Consider the following 26,930-nt stretch of genomic DNA (forward strand, 5'->3'; position numbering starts at 1 on the left):
GATGGATACAAAATCTTTGATTATATTCAATGTCTTTTCTCGCTCAAATTTAAAGTGGAGACACGCGTGGTAAAAAGATAATAAAATTGAAAAAGAAAGTGACAAACATTGTATTCTTATAAAGCTAATTAGTTTAAGTGGTGTGGAGAAGTCATTATGAGGGTATCATAATTATCTTTATGGTGTAGGGATTTCCCTGTGTGTCACATCAGTTTGCTTTAGAGCTAAATGAAAGAGCTATATAGGTGTTAACTCAAAGAGATCAAATACACTTTTTGTATTCATTAAATTTTTCTTCATATTTTAAAGAGAAAGAATTCATTTTGATCCAACGAGTCTCCTTTTTAATTCCCTAAGAATTATGGGAAATACTTTCCTTAGCCTTTGAACTTTTGCGTATTGATTAACACTACATTTAAGCTAATGGTGACTCTTCTTTCCAACTGACTTTTTTTTTTTTAAGAGAGTCCCTTTAAGGTTTTGATCCTAAAAGAGATGTGGATACTTGACCCAGTTGCTAATGAGGGGCTGTATAATCTCCAGTACCCTATAGCTCAAAATAGCAGGATGCAGTATAAAAAGTACATCATAAGAGGCACTATTGGAATGCTTTTTGTCTTCACAGGCAATACGCAAAAAGATAGGACTTTCTAAGAAAGTCAGAAGCTGGTCTCCTGCAGGCACAGGAAGCCATCAAAGTCAAAGTGGGTAAGGTGATGAGCCTCGACAGTGTGGTCAGGAGACTGAAAGCAAGCATCTGGGATACACAGGGAGGAAAGCATCCGAAAGAGCAATCTTTGTCATTAGATCAGGTCTGCAGCAGCCAGAAGGGGATCTGCAGAATCTGCATAGAGCGGGGCTTTGTGAGAGGGACCAGTGTACCCCAATTTGTGAACTTCACCAGAATGTAATCTGTTCCAGTCTGATGAAAGAGAATTGCACATCACAGATGTGTGATTAGGGGCTCCAAATAGGAAACGTGGAACGTTTTGGGTTTTAAGGAAGATGATGCAAAGAGTCCGCATCTTCAAGAGAACCATAAAAACAAAACTGAGTTGTTTCTACACACAGAGATCTTTGCAGAAAATGCATAATGTCTTTCAGATACAGACTATGTATCTTAGCCCTTTCCCTGAGGTTACAAATCTTCATTTAGGGGGGAAAAAAAAAGGCCTGAAATAAAGGGCTTAATATACAGTGCTTGTGAACAATGCAAGTTGATCCTCAGTCTAGAATTTGACCAGTCTAGTAAAAAAATAAAGTAGTTGAAAAGGCATCAAAGTATTTCACATCCACTGGTATTTACATGACTTACATAAGATAGAAATACAGGAATTCATTTCATAGCATAAATAAATAATCAATGTTGCTCATAATCCATGGTACATAATAATCACACAACATTGAATCTCTCTCAAGTCTTATGTTCGTTAAGGTTTTTTTTTTGTTGTTGTTCTATATATATAAGTACTGTGAAGCTATGAACATTATTATCATTATTACTTTTGAGCTTGTTTGTCTCAACTTTGTGGTAGAATACTTTTATGAATAAAATATTAATGAAGTTACTGGGTACATAATAGACAGCGTTTGTCAACCCCTTAATTTTTCCTTCCACTATTCACAACATTGCCAGATACGTGTTTCTGGATAAAACCCCCTAGAGGTCTCCTGCAAATTCTTTTTCAATACAACCAGATCATTGCAGATAATTGTATTACACAGAGTATCGATCCAAAATCGTTGTGCACCGGAAACATCTGAAAAAACATGATTATAGCTTTCTGTTTATTGTTCGTACATCATATAAGCAGGCTTTTGTGTGAATCACCTGTAAAAAAGGCAAGGTGGAAACATCAGAGAAATTACCTCTTTACAAGAATCTATTGATCACTTTAAATCAAAGAAGTATGTTTGACATAAGATTACCTGCCAGTTTGAACATTAGGTACACTATGTTATAGCCTGGGGCAGTTGTAAGTCTGACAAAGGGATTGTAAATAAAGCAAGCAGCTGCGAGCGCCTCTGGCTTGGGATCAACTCGGGCTCAAGTCCAAGGCATAGGTAAACTTAAAATAATTTACCCCCTTTAACCAGCACATAATGAATTAGAGTAGACTCTTAGGAGAACCGTGAGGCATAAATCTCTTAGTCATTTCAAAATCGGCAAACTTCATAGAAAATTCACATCATGTATAGTTGACAAAAGGTCTCTTTTGTGTATGTGCCACAAGGTGACTCAAGTAGTCTTGAAGACAGTCTATTGGTACAAGTAGATTCTTCAAAAAAAAAAAAAAAACAAACTTCCTTCAGCATTCTTATATCCATAGTCATTTACATGTAGCCTGATTGCTCAGATCCTTTTAACTTAAAGACCATTAACCTCTCAATGTCGATGTCTAAAAATTCTCCTCAAAACTCATTTAAAAAGTTTGGTGCGTTTTTCTTTTTTCATAAGAAATATGTATTGTGAAAGGTGAAAAAGCATACAAAATAAAATGCTGCACCCAAATCAGTTTTGCAACTACATTAACAATGCTAAAAACATATCACTGCAAAAATGTCAATTGCTTTCATTTGATTGCATTTTTATTTGGTCAAGAGCAGGGAGGGCCATAGTTCTTTTACATATTTTTTAAGCTTGAACGGTTTTTATTTTTTTTTTTTAATTTTGAAAGCACATTCATTGTAAGTTCTTTATTGGATTTTTTTCCCCCACACTTTAACATGTGTTGAAATTATTAAACATTTAACTCATTTGTTCTGAGAGATTTCGATGTATTTGGAATTTAATAAAGATGAGCTCTGGGTGATGCATTCTTCCTTGTTAAATATTTAGCTGTTTGCGTTAGCTCTGTGGTTTCCTGAGGCACAAATTTAAACTGTTAATATATAGCAGGTTTAAGCTATAAAAATAGTAGATGCTGTAATTTCTTCTGGGGCAAAACTGGTCAGTTTGAACACTTGCAGGAAAACAAAGTGAACATGTATGCACATATTTATTAAAATATAAGCAGTCAGTTGCTCAAAATCTATAAAGAGATTCTGAGAACCAGATATTCTTAGATCTAATTTATAAGGGAGTCATCACTCAGCTTCAAAGATGAGTGATAAATGTAGAATATTTATATAGAGTATCTTCTTTACGAGGTTGCCTGTAAAAGATACCTCTGATGTCAGACTGTAATACCTTGGTTTCTAACTTTATTGAAGCTTAGTATAAACATCATTTTTTGGACATAAAATGAGAATCATTAAAAGCAAAGATGGTCTGTTTTTATACAAATATGGCCTTCTCCATTTCTATTTATATTGATTTTGGGGTCTTAAAAGAATTTTTTCCTTTTTCTTCATTTTAGATTACAAGATTGAAATGACTGATTTTCATAAAATATCATGATCTTTAATGCAATGAGATTTAAAATGCAGTGATATTTAAAAATACCTCCAAAAATGTACTATATGACATAACGTGTATAAATATATATGCAAATATATGATTAAGGAAATAAATATTCACCTTTTATGGTACGCATTTGAGGCAAATAGGAAAATAAAAAGCAGATAAATACTTTTTAATGGGGAAATATTCTAACAAAATGTACAGATATATATCTCTAGGAATACGGTCAACAAAGAACAAAGGAAAAATGTCTTTGTCTTAAATCACTTATTTTTTGAGAGCTGAAGCATACTGCCTGGTTTGCTTTGGTCTAATGAAAGACTGCCATCTATTGGATGACCTTGAAAAAGTGCTTACATTTCATAAATATTATACATGAAAATAAATCAGTGGAAGGCCATCATTTTGGCATAATTTATAACATATCAGTCTTTGTCTGTGTGAATATATATAAATATATCTGAGGCCTGTGCTAAAGAAAGAAAAATACTATGTGTTAATGTCATTCTGTTTAATAATACACTTATGTTGCAACAGAAATCTCACCATTAAAGTCAACAAATTGTTGTCTGATTAAGACATCTAATTTTTGAATTCAAATGTTTTATAAACTTGAGATTACTGACATGCATCTTGTATTCCTTCATACATACCTTTGTTTACTTGTGCGTTAAATAAAGGAATCAGAAAATGGAATGCATGAGCTTGTATTTTGACAAGAAGGATCTGTTTAAATCTTCCTCAAAGTTGCATCGCATAAAATTTAAACCGAAAACAAAAGAAAAAAAAAAAACACATTATCTTGAGTTTTTTAAAAGGCAATGTTCTTGTTTTATCTTTCAGCCCAAGAACTTGCCAGTCAAGATGAAAAACTTCTTCTAATGGAATCCAGCTTGAAAGCTACTCAAGAGCAGCTAACTGAGCAAATAGCAGAAACAGTTCGCCAAGAACAGAACAGTAGAAAACCCCAGGCAGAGCTGAAGACAGTGACAGAAGGGATTATTGCTTCTGAAGAAGAAAAAAATGATTACAAGTGAGTTGCTTTTTAGTATTTCAGAAAGTTTTACTTTACATTCTAAAATCAAGTCAGTCCTTTGACTTTCGTTGCTTAATATTTAACTCTCTCTGTCTTGCAAAAGGGTATGTGTAAATGGGCTAGCTTGTTCAATAAATTGTTCGTTCCAAAATAGATAGACTTTAAATTTGCATCATTTCTTAACTGAAGTGGGACATGCTGAACAGTGTGACTGTCCTATTCTGATTCTAAATAATGATGTGGCGCTCAACTTTCTTGTTAACTATCAAGAAATGTTCAAGGTAAGATGCAAGAGAAAGAATACACTGTGTTTCTGTAGCACCTATCTGCCAATGGTATTTTCATCTTTCTCCTTTTGGAGTCCAAAGGTTACATATGGCTCTTGTTGCCTTTCTTTTTTGTTAAAGTAGCAGCTCTAAGCAAGACACTATTAAATGGAGAGACATTTAGAGTAGAGTTTTTTGGTCAGACCACTGAGGCATGTAAGGAACTATGAAGAAAAGTAATAAAGATCTATACTGTTTTCAAACATTCATGAAAATTGTCTTAGTGAAACATCTCCAGTAGTTAATTTCTGCTTTCATAATCTAAATCTTCATGTGATTATTATGCTTAATACTGTTTTCAGATTTTATCATTTACTTTTCAAATAAACGTTAGTCTTTTTTTTTTTTTTTTTTGAGCGTCTGATAATTAGATATTCTATCCTTTCTGCCTTTTGCTTGACTTTCTTACGGTTTTTTTAGAAATAATTTTTTAAAAGTAGCATAGCCCAGATGAACCTCTCTCTTCTTTTCTTCCTCTCTCCTATCTCCCCTCCTCTCTCTCTCTATTTGTCAAGAATTACACTTTACTCACCGAACACTGGTTAAATTGAGTAATCACAGTTAGATAAAGCACACATACCTGAACTTTTTTTTTTTCCCCTCTCCTGTCACTCACCCTTTGAACACAATCCTGGGGCCAGAACTAAAAAAGCATTTGATATTAACTAATCTTTGGAAGGCAAATTCTAAACTTTAATTACTTACTGCATATCTTAATAGATCTATCAGTAGGATTTCAAAATATTACATAGGATGAATGTTGAAATTCTTTTTCTGATTTATGGTTTATAATGCTAACTAATAATGCTAAAATGTAAAAGTAAAATATTTGAAATTTATTCATGAGGAATTTATTCCTGTGTTTTCATCCAATGGTTTAATATTAGAAGGCACTAAAAATAATTTTACAACCTAGGATGACATTTTATAGGCTTCTAAATAAAATTAAACACTCAGATAAACCCTGTTTGCCATTAATGTACCTTTAGTCAGCTGCCAGAACTCAGACAACAAAAAACCACATTTCACAAATATTAAAAAGGTAGAAATTGGTACCAAGAATTAAAAGCATATTGGGCAAGGTTTCTTTGGGAATGGCTATAGTAATGTACTATTGTTGTAAATATTATGGTCTTTTAAAAAGCTGGATTATATTAGGGGAATAATATACTTAAGATATATTTAGATAACAAGAAATATATAAAAATGTTTGTGAACACTAATATAAAGCTAATGATAGTGGTACATGTTAACTTAATGTTAGTAAAATAATGCCAACATTTTTTCTACAGTTAAATGCCACTATAAAGGCATATTATTCAGTACACTCACAAAAAATATATAATTTTGATCTGAAAACTGTCATGCAAAGATCTGCTTCCAATCTTGGCTTTTTAGAATTAAATAAATCAGGAAGCAATTCGTCCAGTTAAATAACAATGAAAGACTAAACTTAAGTTCTATATACTTGATCTATATGTATCTGTTTTATTTCCCAATACAGCTTGATCATGAAATTAAGTACTATTCTCTCTCAATGTGCAATTGCTGGTAAGGTGTATAAATACCACCTACGAGAGTAGTTAAAATTATAACAGTATTTTTTTGCCTAGCTATTTACAATGGGTTTTAGGAACTAAATGTTAGAAGTCAAAACAATTATAGATATTATTATGACATGTTACAAAACTTGTTGAATTTAAAGAGACTGACACATGACCATAATCAAACCAATGGTTGTTTAAGGGAAACTAGTTCATCTTTTTTTTTTTAAATGTAAGCTCAATATACATTGTCACAGGGTATGCCTACATGCTAGATATGTGTCTTAACATGAAAAAACATATTACTGTTTAAATGTGTAATAAAATCAAAGCCTTTCCAGCCTCACCAAAGTAAAAAGTCCTAACTTAGTTTATTCATTTTTATTGTTTTTTCCACTCAATCCACAGGTGGCATGAGTTGGTCAGATTTATTAATTGCTTTGGTATTGGGCACTGTCTGACACCAGGGTATTCACCAGTCAGAAAAAGGAAGAGCCACATCAGATGTCATATAGCATGAGAATATCATAGTGAGTTCTCTCACCCAGTCATTCCTTTATTTGGAAAAGTCTTTGGATCTTGACTAAGTGATGCAGGGTAAAATGTATAGAAAGTTAAGGTCAAAGACCTGAGTAGTGTCTAGAATTTGCAATCATGGTTGAATTTTGCTATAGAGAGCAGAGAATCTCACTAGAATGAAGCATTCTGGGGCTTTTTTTTTTTTTCCAAAAAAAAAAAGAAACTCACTTGAGAAATCATGATTTTATTTTATCTTACAAAAATAGGAAAAAATGAAAACTTGAAACATAATTTTTGAAATGTGCTAATATAAATCATAAAAACAATAACTAGAATGTGTATTTTAAGAGGCTTGTTCCAATTTGCAATATATGTCAAGTTTCCACATTCATCTTTCTAATAGTGATAATGTCTCCAAGTGACTTTTTGATAAGTAATTATCTCAAAATGATTTCCTCCATTCATTTAATTGGAATAGTCATTCAGAAGTAGCCAAGTTCCAACACCATACCACCAATATCTATTACCAGATTAAGTCATTTCTTAACTAAATATGAAACAGTTAAAAAAGTAGTAAAACATTTGGCAATCAAAGGGAAGATTGTTTTTAACACTAAAATGTGACTTGTAAGTTGTTGGTTCCATAAAGTTGAATTGTTAAAAGAGCATATAGGATTTAGATTTTATTTTTCTCCTCTCTTTTTGAACTAAATGTAGAGAACACACACCATATACTCAGTATAAGCCTGTTACACTTGAAAGATTTGTTCTGAATGTCCAGTGGGAACCTGGAAATCGTAATAATTTGTAGTATCGATTGAGTGAAGCTATGCAGCTGGGGCCTCCAGTGAATAGACAGGAATAGACATTTTATTGATTAACTTTTACAGTCATATTTTCAGGACTCCGCTGCAACATAATTTTCACTTCCCAGCTTTGTGTTGCTGCATCATGAAACTTGGATTCTTCTCTCTTAACATTTACCCACTTGAGGAAAAAAGTATGGACATGTCTTGCCAGGGTTATGATCTACAGAGATGCAAAACTTTCTGGAAAATGACTTCTCTTAAGTACTATTCTATCGCAAACAGTAGAAAGGAACTAGCTGGTTATGACAGTTTTAGGAAAAACCATTACAGCAACTATGTGGTAATTAAACTTACTCATATTGTCCTCATTCTTTTCATGTTTAAGCATCTTAATTTTCCTGCCCTAACTTCATGCTTGTAACTATTAAGATAAATTATCTTGTGATGGCTTTGTTTTCATTCATTAACATTTTCTATCTTATTTAATGTGAACAGGAGAAGGAAAATTATTGTACTGATAGTCTATAATTTGGTCTGAAATGAAAATTATTAAATGCTAAATCATTTGGCCAATAATTTCAAAGTATGGAAATGTGAATATATGCCTATTGGACATATGTGATATTTCTCTAGGCCTGTGAGAGTTTTTAAAGTTATTTAAGCAAAATAATGTTGTATTTGCACAGGTGAACATATGGCAAATATTCTGTGTATAATCATATGTTTATTTACCTCAGGTTCTTCACTGATCACATTTTTGGTCACTGGAGCAAACTGCAGATTTTATACTTTACATATGTGGAAAATATTGCACTGTAATTTTATGTAAGAGCTGGTGACAGAGATATTTAGACATTATATTGGATTTGAAGAAAGGGATTTTTTAAAAGAAGTTTACATCTGTTCCTTTTTTTAACTCACATTTGCATTTCTTTTAATTATGATGTTGAAAAATCACGTTAGAATAAGTTGATCCAGAGACAAAATTCAAGAACTTCATGTGACTACACCAGCCCAGAAGATATAAAATATGACTAAATTAAACCAAAGATTTAGCAAGTTCTAAGAATTGTGTGTGATAATTCATATTCCATGGCATTTATGCCTTATACAGTTAATTTTAAGAGTTTATTTTTATTTAATATTATTGATCATTACTAGGGAATTTTGGTTTTAAAGTTCATAGATTTGAATTTAAGAGTATGCAAAGCATTTTGGGCTTCCAATTTACTGCCGTTTTTAATCCAAAATTAAAAATTGTGTAAAACTGGTAATGAAAGTATGAAACTGATAAGTTTTTCATATTATATTGCATATTAATTTTTTAATGCTATTCAGCAAGTTCATAGTTTTTTCCTATTGATTTTCAAAGACACAATTATTGCTTTAGTTTTTCTTCTATGATGATTTAATTTATTCTGTGACAAGTTTTATAAACATGTTTATGTGCAATCTGTACGTAAAAACAGCTCTTTGAAGTTCCATAGTTATCACAGTGAGTATTGCATATTAATGCGCTTCAAGATTTTTCAGTTACTTGCATATATGTAACTATGTTATTCTTCTAATGGAACAGGTCTTTATTTATAATGAAAAGATGTTTGAATAAAATATCTAGGAATTAAGTATTTCCTCCTTCACATTGAAAGAATGAAGAAAATAATGTACAAGGAGTACAGGTTATTTTAATAATGCGTGTGGCTCTTGGAAGACTTACCTGTATAATCATGTATGTGTTTTAAACTTATTTACCAAAACAAGAAATGCAATTAAGACAGATCAAGTAATAAACATAAAATACAAAAAGTCTGAATTGAGATTGATTTCAGCATAATCCTGTAGAGGAATCCCCACTTATTGATCATGTTAAAGCCCATGCATAGCACTTAGAAAGATAAAGTAAGCAAGGTCAGATAATCAAAGCATTTAAATAGTAAAAACAGCAACTGCCACTGTAGACTGCTAAAATAAATCCATAATACAAATTGCTTTAGCAAAAAGTGGATGAGCAGCTGATCTTCCTATTGAACTCTGATGCCGTTCAGTGACCACACTGGGAAAAGGATTGGGAGAAATGCCTTAAAGATCAATATTGAGTGAGATGTAGCAGGGATTCATTTTGAACATGAAAGCATTACAGGTGTGGGAGTATAGACATCTTTAGGAGATGTCATCAAGCGGATATTGTTTAATGCAGTTAAAAAAATGCCATCTATGCCTGATACTGCCAAACAACGAGCACAGAAATGCTATCTCAACTCTTCCAAGAAATTGGTTGGGGTTTGAATAGTTCTCAGATTTGAAAGTATAGAAAGCTGATTCTAGACTAAAATAGTACAACTACTTACCAAAGTAAGTTAATATCTATCATTATATTCTCCTCGTGTCACTAATGCATATTTGGGATATCAAATGATTAGAGGATGGTAGTCTGCAACCCTGCATATAAAATTAATTACAGAATGGGGGTGGAAGAGATATTTTTGGAGTTGTATGGAAATGGAGTATTCTTGTTGTGAGTCCCTTTTTGAAACTTGTTGCAGTTTGAGAAGTCCTATTTTCAATGAGTGTTTGAACTCCACTGGCTAATTATATTCTTGGCTCTAGTGAACTCCAATGGGAGTTTTCAGTATATAGATGTATGACCCGCAGAATTAGGTTTAACATATTTAATTACTTTTCTTATAAAATTGGAGTTTAACTTCTACTTAATGAGACATCATCATGGCTATAATGAAGTTTTGTGGCAAACCGAATATGATTTAGTGTAAGTACATGCAGCTTTATTGTATTTTGGAGTAAAGCGGTTCTTCAGTCAAAGTGGACAGTAATGTGATTTAATTACTCCCACCTTTTCTCAGGTTCTCACATGTGTCCTCCTTATGTCATTGTGTTTCCATAGCTTCTAAAATCATCTGCATGCTCACTGCATGAACAGTATTGTGTCATGATAAGTACACCAACAAGGGTTTCTGCACATATTTTTCCAGCAGCTTTTTCTGATGGAAGATAACCATAGTCTCCTAATAACTTGAATGTAGTATTTAAGAGCTTTACAATATTACCGATTGATTTTACTTCATTTAAAAAAAAGTATTCCGATACCGAACTTCTCAATTCAATGACATAAAGCACTGAATCATTTTAACCTATTTTTTCCCTAAAATAGAGGAGAAAGAACTGAAATGAAGATTGGTTACATTTAAGACAATTTTCATAGCAAGATGAAACATAAAAATGAAGCTTGAGGCTTAAAAGTTGCTTAACTCTGGCTCAGTTTTTTCCATTCCCTTCTTTCCATAATGAATAGTTATTTACAACTATTGTAGTCTCCATGTTTGCTGTATGAATTGCTGACGGCAGCTATTTCAATGGTGAAATTGTGAAATAATATTCATAGTTGTCAGAAAAAGGTCATTCCATTTGCATTCATTAGGAACCTGGAGGACCGTGCAGTGTGTGTTTCCTTTGGGATGTTGCAGCTATTGATTTATATACAGCTGTAGGAAAAATTAATTAGGATTATATTTCACTTATTACTGCAGGCTGTGTAATAAGAAAGAAAAACATTTTTTTGTTAGAAAGTTGAACAGAAAAACCTAAATGGAATCATTGTTTCTTAAATCACAACTACTTTATCATCTAATTTTTCTTTTATAATCTGGTTAAAGGCTTAGTGCATTTATGGAAATTTAATTAGCACTTTGAAAAATGAGTGTTTTAGTACATATCCTATATTAATAATGATACTTTAAATTAAGCAAAAAAGACATTTTTCCCTTGTTAATTGAAACTTTCCTTTCTCTAAGCTAAGGCAATGTGTATTTGTCCACTGTGAGTTTGGAGATATCGGAAGCTTTTGCCAAAAGAGTTAAGTTAAAAACCAAACAGGGACCAAAGTCAGGTAATTTCTCAAGGTGGAGAAATAGATTCCAGAAATGAGAGTTTTAGTAGTAATACAAGAGAGAAAAGTTCACTGAAGTTTTAGATTCTGAGCCTAAGAAACTATATATAACCAGGCTCTTCTATGAATTTAATACTTGAAATAAACTAGAATACGACATTGACAATATTCTCTTTGTGTGATAATATTAGATTTCAAATTATTTTAACAACTAGGTTTGGCTTCTTTCTATGAACACCATGCATACTCTAAGTGAAAAACTATTCAGTGCAGTTCCCCACATTGTTTATATGTGACACATGTTTGAGATTAATCAAATTGTAGTCACTTCTAATTAATAGCAGAGAATAATTTCGAAATGGGGCAGAAACAGATGACAAAGGATAGTTTGTGTGTGTTCAAGACATACTTTATGAATGGAAACACATGCCTATTATAACATTTCTAACTTGAAAATTTTATTAACCCCCCTATTGTCTCTTAGATATGTAGTGTTTTCAGAGAAACCCACTGCCTGGCCCATGGTGGACACTTTGGTGTAGGATCAGTATTTAGGGAAAAACAAAATCAAAGAGAGGTCTTTTGATGGCCCTATAAAATATAAAACTAAGGCATTAAAATCCATTTGTAGTATTGAAAGTTTTTAGGTTTTATGAAAGGAGTTCATAAGAGGTCAACAGCGAATACAGACTGCTTCCGTACATTTTATAGAGTAAATAATGTCTAAAAAACAATGACTAGGATTAAAATACATTACTTCCCCCTCCAAAACTTCTATGTTAGCTATGACTGTAAGAATTTATTCCTTAATGTACTGAATAGCATATAAATTGGGTAAATATTTTGTCCTTTGTTTTCTGTTTCAAATGTTTGGGGCCCCTTTAAGAGAAAGCAGTTTTATCTTGAGTAATATGGAACTTTGCCTTTCCAAAGTGATAAGCAATATTTTCCACCTTGGCACATTTTGTATTCTGTTGTAAAAATTATATGAGGTAATTATACTGAGATTCATTGCAAGCCCTTGGCTTTTGTAGTGCATCTAGCTTGTCCAGTTTGTTTTCAGAATAATGTTGTGTTAGGTTAATCATGAGGTAACTAACTAAGAATCTTATAAAAACTCATGGAAGTCTAGGGCTAAAATTTTGAATGACTTTCTTAACTAAAACAAAATGAGCAGAATTGTATTTCTTAGGAAAACTTATTGATCAAGCTATATATTGGTCCACAATGTATTGAAAAGGTAATGTTTTAAAGGCATTATTTCTTTAGATTGTGAGGAACACACAAAAAATGGCTAAGATGTGGTTCTTTACTGTGAAGCATTGGTTCTGTGTGATATGTCTTTTAAATACAATGGAAAATTATCATAGTATAGAAACAATTACCCCATAAGGGAGAATTAGAGAGGCAATAATTGGTGATTATATTTTCAAAATGTATAAACATTTAAGAAGATATTTGGGGGAAAAAAGACAAGGAAGCAAGAACAATGAGAAAATATATTTTTGGTATAGAAAATGGTGAGTACTTTATGTTGTGGAGAATGTTTAGGTGTCTAGAAAAGCAGGTTGGGTGGTCTCTATGCTAGATTTAGAAATTTATAATTTGCTTAGAAATAAATGGGGAGATCAGAAGGAGCTGTGAACAGACTAGTGCATTTGATCGCATTAATGTTAGAGAAGCAATATCTGAATCTCTCTTTTCTCTCAACAATTCAAGTGACTATTCGCAACCATTCTTAAATATTGATCTCTTAGCCTCCTTGTGGTTGCCTCCCCACTCAATTAGGACTCAATTATGTTGTATACTCCGTGTCCCCATAGCGCCTAGTGCATACTCTATTATAGGGTGCCTCTTACCTTATTTTACCATTGGTACATAAATAAAGGCCCATTTGCCCCACTGGATGGCTTTGTGTTCAATAATCTTCCAGGACCGTTGTAGGCATCGCCATCTTTTAACTAATTCCGATTAGGTGAAGATGAGGTGAAGAGAATGAACTTAGCTATGTGCCTGCTCCAATATATTATCCATCACCCTGTAAAATATGCTGAATTGCTGGGCTGACCTCTAGCATCTAGTGAGAATATCGAAGTACCAAACTTTAACCCTCAGCTTATGTATGGCTTCAGACGACCCATTCAAGACTGAGAAAAATGGGGTGGAAAAATGGAAGGTGTCCCAAAATAGATGAGGCAGGGGTACTAGATTACAAAAGATTAAGAATAATATGTGAGTGGTAAGGAAAGGGTACTCACAGTTTTGTTTTCAACGTCCTGCGCTATGGTCAGGATATTTGTGTTACCTTCAAATTCATATGTTGAAATATTAACCCCCAAAGTAATGGCATTAGTAAGTGGGGTCTTTGGAAGGTGATTAGGTCATGAGCATGGAACTCCCATGAATGGGATCAGTGTCTTTATACAATAAGCTGATAAAGCTTCCTTGTCCTTTCCACCATGTGAGGACATAGCTAAAAGCCATGTATATGCCGGGAAGCGGGTCTTCACTAGAGACACAATCTGTTCCTTGATCTTTGATTTTGCAGACTATGGAACCATGAAAAATCAATTTCTGTCATTTATAAACCACCCAGTTTATGGCATTTTGTTATAGCAGCCCAGATGAACTAAGGCAGGTGGGGAAAACAGAAGGGGAAGAGAGTAGTAAAATTAAAAGAAGTGAGGAAGGACCAAGTCCTCATGCAATGTAGACTTGAATTTGACAACGGGCAGAAGATGAAGAGCTAGTGGACATGGAGGGTACAAGAAAGAAAGTAGGTAATTGGTAGGGCAAGAAATCAGAAGATACACAGATGTTTATGAAGTCCAAATATAGATACTTAGAAGGGTTTCCTTTCCATCTGAGAGTGTGGGTGAATGACAGGTAAAGATGTAGGGAAAATGTGAGGGAATGTTTAGAAAATGAGAACGACTTTTGAAACACAGTGATCTGATGAAATCAGTATGACGGAGGTTTAGAGGACTGTGAGCGGGATTATCAAAAACTGTGGAAACCATCGAGAGTTGAGTAGAATATAAGGGAATAGATACTAATGTGTGCTTCCGGAAAATTAGACTCACAAGATATAGAGACTTTATGAGGCAAGGATTGCTGGGTTTAAGTGAATCCAAAAGTGCCAAGTCCATTCATTTAATAACTACTTCCTTAAATCCTACCATGTGCCTGACACTGATCGAAGTCCTAGGTATGAACAGTGAAGAAAATAGCAAAGTGCCTGCCCTCGAAAAGGTTATATTCTAGTGGGAAGTTAGATAACAAAATGGCAAAAAACATATTGGATAAGATCATACAGGATGGGTTGTATCATTCATGGATTTTATAATTTTCTACATCACATTAAAGGAGACTTGAGTATTAGGGATGTGGAAATACTTGTATGGCACAGCTTCCTCCAGTTCTGAAAATACCCTCTGCTCAGGAATCCACTCCATTGTGTTTTTTATTTATTTACCTGCCTTCTGAAGGCTAGAAAAGGTGACATTTTGATGCTTGCTTATAATAAAGGCCTTGAAAACTTCATGGCAATTGCTGACAAATTGTTAGAATATATGCCCAAATCACATTTTTAGTTGTATTTGAAGACATCTTTATTCTTTCTATTCTTTTAAGTTTGGTACAACTTTAAATTCAGATCCAGTGCTTTCTTCTTTTGGTTTTCCTCTTTACCCTTGATCTCTTGGCTTCACTTACAAAGACAGATCCAAAATGTTAGAGCCTGTGAGCTATCTCACATAGATGCCACGTATCTCCTTTTCCTCAGGTTTCTTTTGCTCCTGGTAAAGTTAATCTAATTTTCCCATTAGAATTATTCCATCTTTTATCATTCTTGCCACTGACTCTCTCTCTACTTTCCTCTCTCTACTTTTCTATCTTCTTTATACTCCACTTATATAACACTTAAGTAGACTGGATTCAAAGTAGCCATGAGTGCCTTGTATCTGGATTATTCTTGATTTGAAATAAGGCAAAAGATAAGCCAAGGCTGGTTTACCATAATTAATGAGATATCTCAAAACAGCCCAGAAGAATTCATCCACACACCAATTAATTTAAGGTTTCAACTAATTATTTTCAAAGAATAAAATGACAAATATAAGTCTTAAAAAAGCTTGGACTCACTTGTTAACAGTACATTTTTTTATGGCATGGTGCCTGACATATCTAATTGAAGCCACGCTTTTAGTTGTTAATATTCCTATTGCTGATGGGGCAAAATTTGGTATCGTTTGTTTGTTTGTTTTGTATTTGCTTCATTCCCTTCATCTCTAAAACCTGATAAGGTCTTTTTTTTAAATTATCTTACAGACTTCCCCAATTTTATTCAATAACTCTCTGTAACTATTCAAATGCTTCAACTGGAAGTGAAAGTCAAACTCATACATAACTGAAGACCTTCGCTGAGAGCATCACAAATGCCTTGCTCCTTTAAAATAGAGGCCCAAACCCTCAAGAATGACTGAACAAAATGTCCACCATGTAAACTTGAAAATGTGAAATTTAATTAAGGGAAAATTTTGCAGTGCCCTACAGAGCATCCAATGTAGAAACAAGAAATATTGACAATTCTTGGATAATCAAATAACCACATTTCTTAACTTGAAGTTGAATGTAATTTAAGCCTGATCTAAAGTTAAATTATTCAAAATTATTTGATGAGCATTCAAAATACCATTATAATTAATGAGAATACTTACCACTTACTGAGCACTCAGTATGTGCTAAAGTCTATATTGGTTGTCTTACATGCATTGTTTCATTTAGTCTTCATCTCAATTGATTAAAGTTAATATTATTGCTATCACTTTCAGGTAAGGAAGCTCAAGACTATAGAGATTAAAGAATTTTCTGGTATATCCATACCTGAGATTTAGCCTCCTATGTAATTATACCTTGAAACACATTTTTTCTATTTTATTTTATTAAAATTTTTTAATGTTTAATTTTGAGAGAGAGAGAGAGAGAGAGAGAGAGAGAGCTAGCAGGGGAGGGGCAGAGAGAGAGGGAGACACAGAATCTGAGGCAGGCTCCAGGCTCTGAACTGTCAGCACAGAGCCTGATGTGGGGCTTCAACCCATGAACCATGAGATCATGACCTGAGCTGAAGTTGGACGGTCAACCAACTGAGCCACTCAGGTGCCCCAAAACATATTTTCAACCATTAAATAAACTATATCAATTTGAAACTACAAATATGCAGTGAAGAATAACTTGGTAGGTGGAGAAGAGGTAGAATATTTATTTAAATAGTAGCTTCCAGAGTCAGAGAATTCATTTCAGTAGTTGTGGATTATTTCAGTAAGCATCTAATATTGCTGCGATTCTAATTTCTAAGTGTGGAGAAAAACAATGAAAGTACTATGAAAGTAAACTTTAAACACAAACAGAAAATTCTAGTATGTCTATCATAAGATATTCTAGAAAAAAAGCATTAACAATGGATTAACTAATCCTGGCCAATGGACCAGAATAAAATTCAATTTAAAATGTCTTAAACCATAATGCTGAAGTAGTCTCACTTGCTCAGGATATTTCCAAACAATAACTATTACTACATACACACATATGTACTACATGTAACACAATAATGCAATTTTAGTCAAGGAAGTAATGCAACTATAGAAACTGAGGAATATGAATTTCACCTTGACAATGGAAATGGCTCTATATGTATTTACTTGGCATTTAACAGACCTAAGACTTATGATACTTTGAAGAAAAAGTCTGAATATTTGCCCTGGCACATTTTCTCTAGTTTTCCTAAGGCATTCACAAATATATTTTCAAAATATAAAATATACAGTAATGCATTTGTTTGCTAAATTTGAGAAGATTTAAATTACAACACACTTTTTGCAATAGAAATAAATGACCAAAAAAAAAAAAAAAGGCAAAAGTGGGAAGCAAGTGGTCACAGAAGTAAGTCTAGCTGTGGAAATGATTGCATTTGTGCACCTGACATCAGCAAATTAACATCTGGGCCAAAATGCAGTGTGCTTGATGACTAAATATTATGTGTGAGAAGGCACACAAGACAAAGCTGGAATATCAAGATGAGACAGTCTAAGAAAGAAGGGAGATTCATTACATTCCACCATACTGTCAAAAGCTGTCACTTGTGAGGTTTCAGTGAGGACACACTCTATTCTGGGAAAAGGACATAGCTCCACTGGCTAAAAGGGGAATAGAAACAAAATGTAAACAACTGGAATAAATGCACCAAATCATCAACCTTCATTATTTTGGAGAAAACAAGCATGCAGAGCTTTATTTTCCTTATGCCCCATAAAGAACTGTACTACCTGTATGACCTTAGAAGGTTGGGTTAGTTAGCTTGTCTAAAAGCATTTTCAGGGAAACTTGCTTTAATTCTCAAGATATGCACTTGAATAAATATACATTGTTTTGCCCAGATATATTTTCCTCTTAACAAATTAGCCAGGATTTCTGGTCTGATGTCTTTTTATTTTATTGAGAAGCAAAAAGAATAGCGTTTTATTGAAAAACAAGCAGTTGTGAATCCCCCGGTAGGAATGAATGGATTAGTTGTTATTCGTGACACCTCCACTGCTCTCCGACCTTCAGGACACTTTATGCTGAGAGAGACATGCATGTTAGCCCTCTGTGGCAAAGACAAGATATTTGGGGAGAAGAGTACTTTCTGTGGAACAGCTTTTACTTCTTTCCCCGATGGATCTGGAAGTATAACTCTACTGTTAAATTCAACTGTATACATGTAGACAAGAAAAAAGCTGCTACAGTGAAATGCCCATAGTTAAAAGGGAAAGCAGGCTACCATTTAAGAAACAAATAGGCACAAAAGGAAGACAAAGGGAATAAGGCTGAAAAAATGAAATGAAGATGCCAACTTGCTTTTTTTTTCATTTTAGCCTCACATATACATTGGAATTTTAATTTGTATTGTCCTTAAAGGAAATTATTATTCATCAGTGATTTAAATTTGCAGGAGATTCCATACATTTGTTTTTAAAATTATGAAGAAATCAAAATAGAGAAATTCTGTGAGCCACCTCATGTCTGGTGGTGGATCGAGGACTAGAAACTGATTTTCTGATGAACCTTGATAATCTTCTAATTAGGAGTTCTATTACATGAAGTCTAAATTTTACAAAAATGTGTTTACTGAAGGATTTTGTATTTCTGCTGCACATGGTTTAGTATGAATCTAAGGGTTGAGGTTCAGTAGATAAGCAACAAAAATGTAAAGTGCAAAAACAATTCTTACCCTTAGGTGAATATTTCAAATATGTTATTCTGTGCTTGAGGTTAAATGAAATTTTTGCTCATGCAAGAAATAAATTCTGCTTAGGTAAAATGTAGTGTATTATTTTCCTTCTCATAATTAATAAGTGGCCTTGAGGAAGCAAAATCGCTGAGTAGTATGATAAAGCACTTGTTAATGGAGATACATTTAGCCAAAGAAATATTTGTCCCCCAACCCCCCACCGCCAAAATGAAAATCTCTTCAGTTTAAACTGTCTCATGTAGTCAGTTCTCTACCCTCACATTTTAAATATCAGACCATGTGAATTACGCAGTAACAGTCAAAGCTGAGCTTGACTGGGCTCAGGAGAAATGTTGCTTTGCACAAGAGAAGGTTTTAGATGTGGAGGCTCAAATGTTCTTAGTTGGATTTGGCTGCAGCAGATAAAGGGACAGAGCACTCAACTGCTCCTACAGGAATAGACAAAAGATGAACAGATGGGTTTTTTTTTTTTCAATAGTAATACAGGAACTATTCTTAAAGGATTTTTACTGGATATAATTGTAAACAATATGTGTGGTTAACTCCACATAAAGTTCCATTTGGCTTGTAAAAAATGATTTAAAGTTAATATGTTGGATGAATTACTTGTTTTTCTTTAAAAACAACAGAGAGCTCAAATAATAGAGCATCTCATAATGGACTATAGAGTCAGATACACTTGAGTTTGAATCCTTATAATCTATTGCCACTTTGAGCAAATTACTTTACTTCTAAGCCTCAGTATTTTCATCTCTAATTTGTAGATAATAATATCTTTCTCATTGGGATGTTATGAGAAGGCAGACAATTTTGTAGAGGTCATGCACTGGCCTGACACAGTTGTGGTTCTCAATAATTGGTAGGCATTGTCAAATTAGAAATAAAGGTTTGTTTCATCAGATAAAAGATGCTATAATTTTTCTAATAACGAAAACTCCACCACTGGGACATAATGGATACAAGATTAAGCAGATTAATGTATTTGGAGGATATTGTCCTTTTTTGTATCCCACTAAGTAGATATAAAGTAGTCCCTGGCAACCCCAAATGAAGATTTTTTCGGTGAGTTTCAACTGCACGGGGGTTATTGCGTGGCATAGGCCTCAAAAAAAAAAAAAAAAAAAAAAAAAAAAAAAAAGGATTTTCCTCCAAAGCCCAGCAGCATCATATCTGAAATATTATTAGTCTCTTTAAAGAAAAGGAAAAATCTGGCTCTTTTAGAATTGCCTAGGAGTATTCTCTTTAAACTGGCAGTCTCTTCAAATTCAGCATTTTGCAAACTATGTTAGATATAGTTTTAACATAACCTTTGTAAGAAGAAAGAGATTGATTAATTTGCTGCTGACAAGAGTTCACATTCTTTTTGTTTTTCTCAGAGGATGCATCTGCTTCCTATTCTGAACATGGTTCTACTTACAACCTAATTGCGCTACCCTACACTGCCCTATTATTTTCTGAGTCTGAGCCTACATTTTAGGCCAATCATCGAAGAGGACAGGAAGAGAAGACTTGGAAATTGAAGGCTACACATATACATACTAGTCTGGTTCCATATATCAGTATAGCAGCTTCATATTGTGTGAGCATGCAGCTCTATGCTTTAGGCTTGTCCTCACGATTTCCTGAGATAGGTCAGAATTATTGTCTCCATATGAGGTGTGATATTTGTCATCTAATGATAAATGGTTGAATGATTTAAGCACTTACTTGGGCTTCATAGTTACTTCGCTTCTTTCACTGGGTCTTGGGCTGTAGTTAGAATATTTTGTCCAGATGTATAAATGGAGACTTTGAAGAAAAAAATCATCAGGTTTTATTGTTTAACTCTTTAAATACCACCGTGAATAGTAATTAAATTAGTATCCATGAAGCACTATAATAAGTGAAATAAATTTAAAGGAAATATTACATATGTAAAAGCTGAATTCAAATTAAGATCCCCCTTTTGCAATGTTGACTTGGTGAATTTAAGTTTTGTTGCAACGTCACCCTATTCTCTAGAAAACCATCATGGTGGTGCTTATCCCAAATTTGGCAATACATATATTCCATCATAAACTGTGGTTAGGTTTGGGGGTACTGAACTCTTGGAAGCACCTTTATGTTTAAGCTTGGTGTATATGACTGAAGTCTTGAGTTTCTGTTTTTTCTCTTTACATGTCAAATCTTAAATTAGAAACTTACCCAATCACTTCTGTTTAGCGTAGCAAAACCATACTGCAAAGGGTAGTGCAAGAAATGAATTCTACCTCACAATGAAGTCATCAACCTAAGGATTACAGAAGGTAAAATTATTCACTTATCTTGTCAAATGGTCTCTTCTGAATACTGATTTAATCTATTAATTTCTAGTAATATACCAAACATGCAACACTAAATATACTGAATATATATACTATATATGATACATTAATTGTTTATATACTACAATATATACAAAATCACAAACTATTATACTGAATATATTAAACACTGATAATATATTATATATGCTAATAAACTGTTAAAAATATAAACACTGAACATGCAGCATTGAACATTTGTTAAAATAAGTAAAAATAAGTACTTAACATGTCCTAAAAAAATGCTGTTGGAAGCTTATATACATCATAAATACAATGCCAACGTCATCATTTTACGACTGAACAAAAGCAAAAAAAGTCATCAGAGATGACTTAATTCTGCTGAGGTCATGGCTGATAAGCTGCAGATTAGAATTTTAAGTCCAGGATTTCTAACTTCAAGGCCAGTATTTATTCAATTATGTTACATTCAATTCTTACAAGACTATTAAGATTTAATAGAATTTGGGGAAAAATGTGTTTTCTTCATTAATCTTGGTCTTCCTCCACTAGTGGTTAAAACCAATGATCCATTTTTTTAATAAGCCTTTCATGAACAGGGACCATGTCTTTGCTTCTTTGTCTATCCTCAGCATCTAGAACAGCGTTCTGCATGAGTAGGTGTTCAATCACTGTTGACTCAGATGGGCAGAATTCATTCTTTAAACCAAATATATGCCAAACCTCAAATGATTGTCCCCATCTGGCATGTCTAATTGTCTCAGAAACAGAAATGTTCATTCATTCTGTTGCAAGGTTTCCTATTTCTGTTTCATTTTATTATGTCAGGAAATTATCACACCAGGAAATTCTTGGGCAAAATACACTGGACTCCCACTAGCCATGGAATTTTCATATTACAATTCATATGTTCATGTTCAAAGTTATAATTTCATATTTTCCCTTTACATTTGGGGATTGAATTAAGAAAATATTAATAAAGCTACACCAAGTCTCATAACAGTATGACAAATAATGAAGAATGCTTATTATTTGCACTATATTCTATATGATATAGCATTCTTTGCAGTAGAGTCTACAAAGTGGAAAATCAGAAAATTAAAGCTCACAATAACTTTTCCAGAGAAAAATCTGAGGTAAACAACTGACAAGGTGATCTTTACTTTTACAGAAAATATTCATACAAATCTTCCATAGTATTACTTTAGCTTAATACTAATAAATCACTAAGAAGCTTTTAACACAGGCCATTCTAACATTTACCTGAAGATATAGCTCCTGATAATTATTTTAAAAAAAAGGAATTCAGTTCCTGCATGAACTGATAAACGGACATGCAGTCCACTTTGTTTGCATGTGTGGAGATTAAAAGTTTTCTATAAATCCAGATGAATTAGATAGATTCTTAAATAGTTCATTCACAGTATTTTCTCCTCTTAGATGATATCTTTATAAATACAGTTGTATCTGTTTATCTGCATATTCAGACACATATATGCGAAGTTGATGAAATCATCAGAGAAACAGTACATCCTATTCAGATGCAGAAAAGAAATATGTACGTTGACAGCAGTGAGGCTCCCTAGATAGTATCTTCATGGTCATGCAATGGTCTTTTGTTCATATTCTATCTTATATGGACTTTGTACTCTATTTTGAAGAAATCAGGTGGAGTGCTTAACATTCACTTAGAGCCTGCAGTATTTCTACATCTGTTGCTTTCCTCATGTGTCTCTCTTCGTTCTTATAATGGCATTGCCCCATAACTTTAATAAATACATATTCATATTTATATGATATATCCAAATAAAAAGTTTATGTGAGCAATATTAATTTATTCGTTTATTTTATTTACCCAGAAAATATGTATTGTCACTTGCTATGTTGTAGGTAGCTTTTAATACTATAGAAAGATATTATCAGAAAAACAGACAAAATTCCTTTTCCTAATGGAGCTTACATCAAACTGAAGAGACAGACACAAAATAAAATTCTATTTCTACTTGTGATGAATTTTGCAAGGAAAAACACATTGTGCAGTAAGAGTGTATATAAAAATAACTTAAACCCCAACCAAAGTGTCTCCTTTAATTAAAAACAAATTCAATAATGGTTTGGTTTGCAAGCCAAGAAGTGTCATATGACTTCAGGTGGTTATTTTGCACCCTGCTTAGACACACATTTCCTTTTTAATGGAGGATTCCTGGGGAGTTATTGTCTCACATCCCTGTCAAATTTTTGGATATTTGTTTTAAAAAATAAAATACATAATATCACAGCTTAGAAATTATAAAACTGATTTTCTAATCCCTTCTTTCTTTAATAGAAAATAGAGCCTCAACAAGTTGATTCTGCACAGATTCTCAAGTGTAGACCAATGAGTATTTCTAAACATGAAATATCACGAAAAGCTTATGAATGTTCATTTAGAAGCTTGATCATATGGGTTAGTTCATGTTTTGAACAAATGGAGCATAAGAAAAAATAAACTAATATTTAGCAACACAAGTAAACAACACTCTAACAAGAAAGGCTATATATATAGCCTTAACATATAATTATTACACAAAAGAGACACTACTGAAATTTACATGTGATAAGTATGTAGAAAAACATTGTCTTCATTCTTCTTTTCTAAATGATACAAGTGCAATTGTTTGCCACCGATTTAAGGCAATTACTCATAATGCTATCTTTACAAAAACAGCTGTCTTAAATTGGATTCCCTGGAAACAGATTCTGAGGTGGAGAGTTCTGGGTAAAAGGTCTAAAGGGGATACTGTTAAAAGATACAGGTGGGCTGGATAGGGAAGGGATAGGTTTGATGTTCTTCGTATTTATCTTGCTTATCTGTGGGTCTCTGAAAAATCTTTGGTTAACTTTTCAAATACTTATTCTGCCTCATTCTCTCTCTTCTTTCAAGACATCTTTTGCATGCATGTTAGACAAATTGACTGGGTCATTTATAGGTCTTCTGCTGTTTTCTATATTTTTCTTTTTTTCCCCTCTGTTTTGATTTTACAGATTTTTTGTTGACTCACCTTCAACTCTAAAAACCCTATCTTCTAACTTATCTAAATTGTTGTTAAACACATATGTTGAGGTCTCAATTTCACTTATTTGATTTTTAGTTCTAGAATTCCTTTTAATTATTTTTGTAAACTCTAGTTATTTGGTAAAATTGTCCATCTTTTTTTTTCTCTTTGTCTTTATTTTTTGAATATGTGAATTGTTATTTTATTTTGTTTTATTTTTTTTAAATGTTTATTTATTTCTGAGACAGAGAGAGACAGAGCATGAGTGGGGGAGGGGCAGAGAGAGAGGGAGACACAGAATCGGAAGCAGGCTCCAGGCTCTGAGCTGTCAGCGCAGAGCCTGATATGGGGCTCAAACTCATAAACCGGTGAGATCGTGACCTAAGCCGAAGTTGGTCACTCAACCGACTGAGCCACCCAGGCACCCCCTGAATTGTTATTTCAAAATCCTTTTAAATAACCCCAATATCTTACTCTCTTATTATTTCTCTTGGTCGTTAGTATTTGGTCTCCTTTCTTGTCATTCCAATGAATAATTAGACTGTTAAATGACCTGTAATATAATCAAACGGCATACATTTGGTGTAAAAAATGGATAGGCTCCAAACAGTGTTGACTTCCTCCAGAGAGGGGTCATCTTTTTCTGTAGTGGGTAGGTGGATGTGGGAGCCATCAGCTTAATCAAATTGAAAGCCAGGTTGAAACCCAGACTGCAGTTTTGGTATGGCTCTGCACACCTTGGGTTTGCCCTACTCTTCAGGGATAGCTCTCCAGAGTTCAGATGAAAGCCTTTTTCTTTTCACCAGAGCCCTTCTGACAGCATGACTTGAAATGTAATACGTATTTCTCAACACTGAGGATGTCAGATAACCCTCTTTGCTTCTCAGAAGTTTTGGCTTAGATTTTTAACCTTCCATCCCATACAACTTCAGAATTCGAGCAACTGTCTTGAAATTGTTTTCTTTTTCTTTTTTTAATTTTTTTTTTTTTTTTTTTTGCTTTTTCCATTCTGAAACTTCAAAAAGCTTTGTTTTTTCCTCTATTCCCACCAGCAGGTATCCTTAACTTGGATTCTTGTTTTCTTGCTTACATGGAAAACTGCTGCTTTTTCAACCTCTAATCCACTAATTTTTTCACAATTCAGTCCAAAAAGGAGGATAAAAATGATTCCATTTGGGGAGTTTATGAGTTGATTACCATGACTTTGAAATGTCAAGATTTGTAATGGTAAAGATGAATATGTTTCAGCATATTATAAAGTAGATCAGTGTCTCCTACAAATATTCATTAATGAAAGATGAAATATTGATGGGGAAAATCTAGTTATGGTTAAAATGTGTAATCTCAATGTATAAAATAAGAAACTCTATTGATTTATTTATTGGGTTTTATTATCATTGGAAAGATGAGAGGGTGGTGACAAACCCTCCAACATTTATGAAATACAAAAAAATTGGAACTGTCTTGAATAAGGCATGTTATCAGACTTGTGATGCTGTGTCTTATATAATTTGCAACATCAGTTTATCAATACTTAAGGAAGAGCCAAAAGCTTTATGCAGTAATGATGCATCATACCAATTTATTTTTAATCAGGCACAACTTTAATGTAGAAATAAAAAAAAACCTAAATTGCTATCAACAAAGCAATTTTTGTGTTATCTTTTTTGCACATCTTTGAAATTACTGGAAATCCTCTAAAATATTTCTAAGTGTGATATAGACATAATTTAGGGAATTATACATTATTTTCTGTGATTAGAGAGTGTCTGAGAATTATGCAAACAAAAAAGTTATCCCAATATCTTCTTCCAACACAGGTGGCTATGAGAGTGATTTTTTTTTTTACTTTGGTTTTTATTTATTTTTCTTTCATTTGTAATTCCTAAGTAAGTGTAAAGTATACAAAAATACATTTAAAGTATTTCTATGTGAAAGTAATGACTTCTTCTTACTTTAAAATATAGGTACAGTGATTAGTACAATCAATAATGTTTGGGAGGAAGTATGGGAATTAAACTAAAAATCTCATATTTTTAAAGGAAAAAGTGAATTTCAATTAAGAAATGTTTTGGGGGAAAATCATGGCACCTTGTTAGTGCATCATTTTTACTGTATTAGAAGAATAAAAAATAGTATTTATTAGCAACAACCACATACTAAATAGTTCAGCCAGTTCCTTTTCTGGAACACAACTATCATCACTCTCTCTCTCTCTCTCTCTCTCTCTCTCTATATATATATATATATATATATATATATATATATATATATAATGATGGCATGGAACTCTGCTTATATGTATCACACAGAGACCCAGGCTTAAAGAGCAACCACTGTCCATATTATTTTTTTTAATAATACATACTTCTTCTTTAATAATAATACATACATACCTCTCTAAATCTTATGCAGCATCTATGGAATACCAGGGTACAACTAGATCATTTCTCAACATTTTACCATGGATTCATTATTTGGTTCTATGTCCATTTGGGAATGTTTTTCCTGTGCTAATTGCATAGATTTACACTCCCTTGTTATTGTTTATCCACAAAGTAATTTGATGTCATTCAATCCAAACCCCAAATTTCATTTGAAATGATAATGTACATGTGTCAGTGTGTATGTGTGTGTGTGTGCAATGCTAGTGTGTGCATAAGCCAAAACACAAAACCATGTAAATGTCCATCCTGAAAGATCAAGTGATATAGAGATGAATTATATCTACTGCAAATTTCCAGTACAGGATCCAATATTCCT

The 26,930-nt window shown here is 33.1% G+C and overlaps 1 long non-coding RNA gene across 1 annotated transcript in view; it reads left to right on the forward strand.

Annotated features, from left to right (window-relative positions):
• The first annotated feature begins 626 nt into the window (after positions 1 to 626).
• Positions 627 to 26,930, forward strand: part of LOC109269375 (uncharacterized) — a 61,859-nt gene continuing 35,555 nt past the window's right edge. Inside the window, exons 1-2 of the long non-coding RNA XR_002081047.2 lie at positions 627 to 708; positions 4,247 to 4,436. This is a non-coding gene — a long non-coding RNA (uncharacterized LOC109269375). The remainder of the gene's footprint in view (positions 709 to 4,246; positions 4,437 to 26,930) is intronic.

This window comes from Panthera pardus, unplaced genomic scaffold (assembly GCF_024362965.1).
Source record: "Panthera pardus isolate Hobbes unplaced genomic scaffold, ASM2436296v1 HiC_scaffold_7, whole genome shotgun sequence".
Classification (NCBI taxonomy): domain Eukaryota; kingdom Metazoa; phylum Chordata; class Mammalia; order Carnivora; family Felidae; genus Panthera; species Panthera pardus.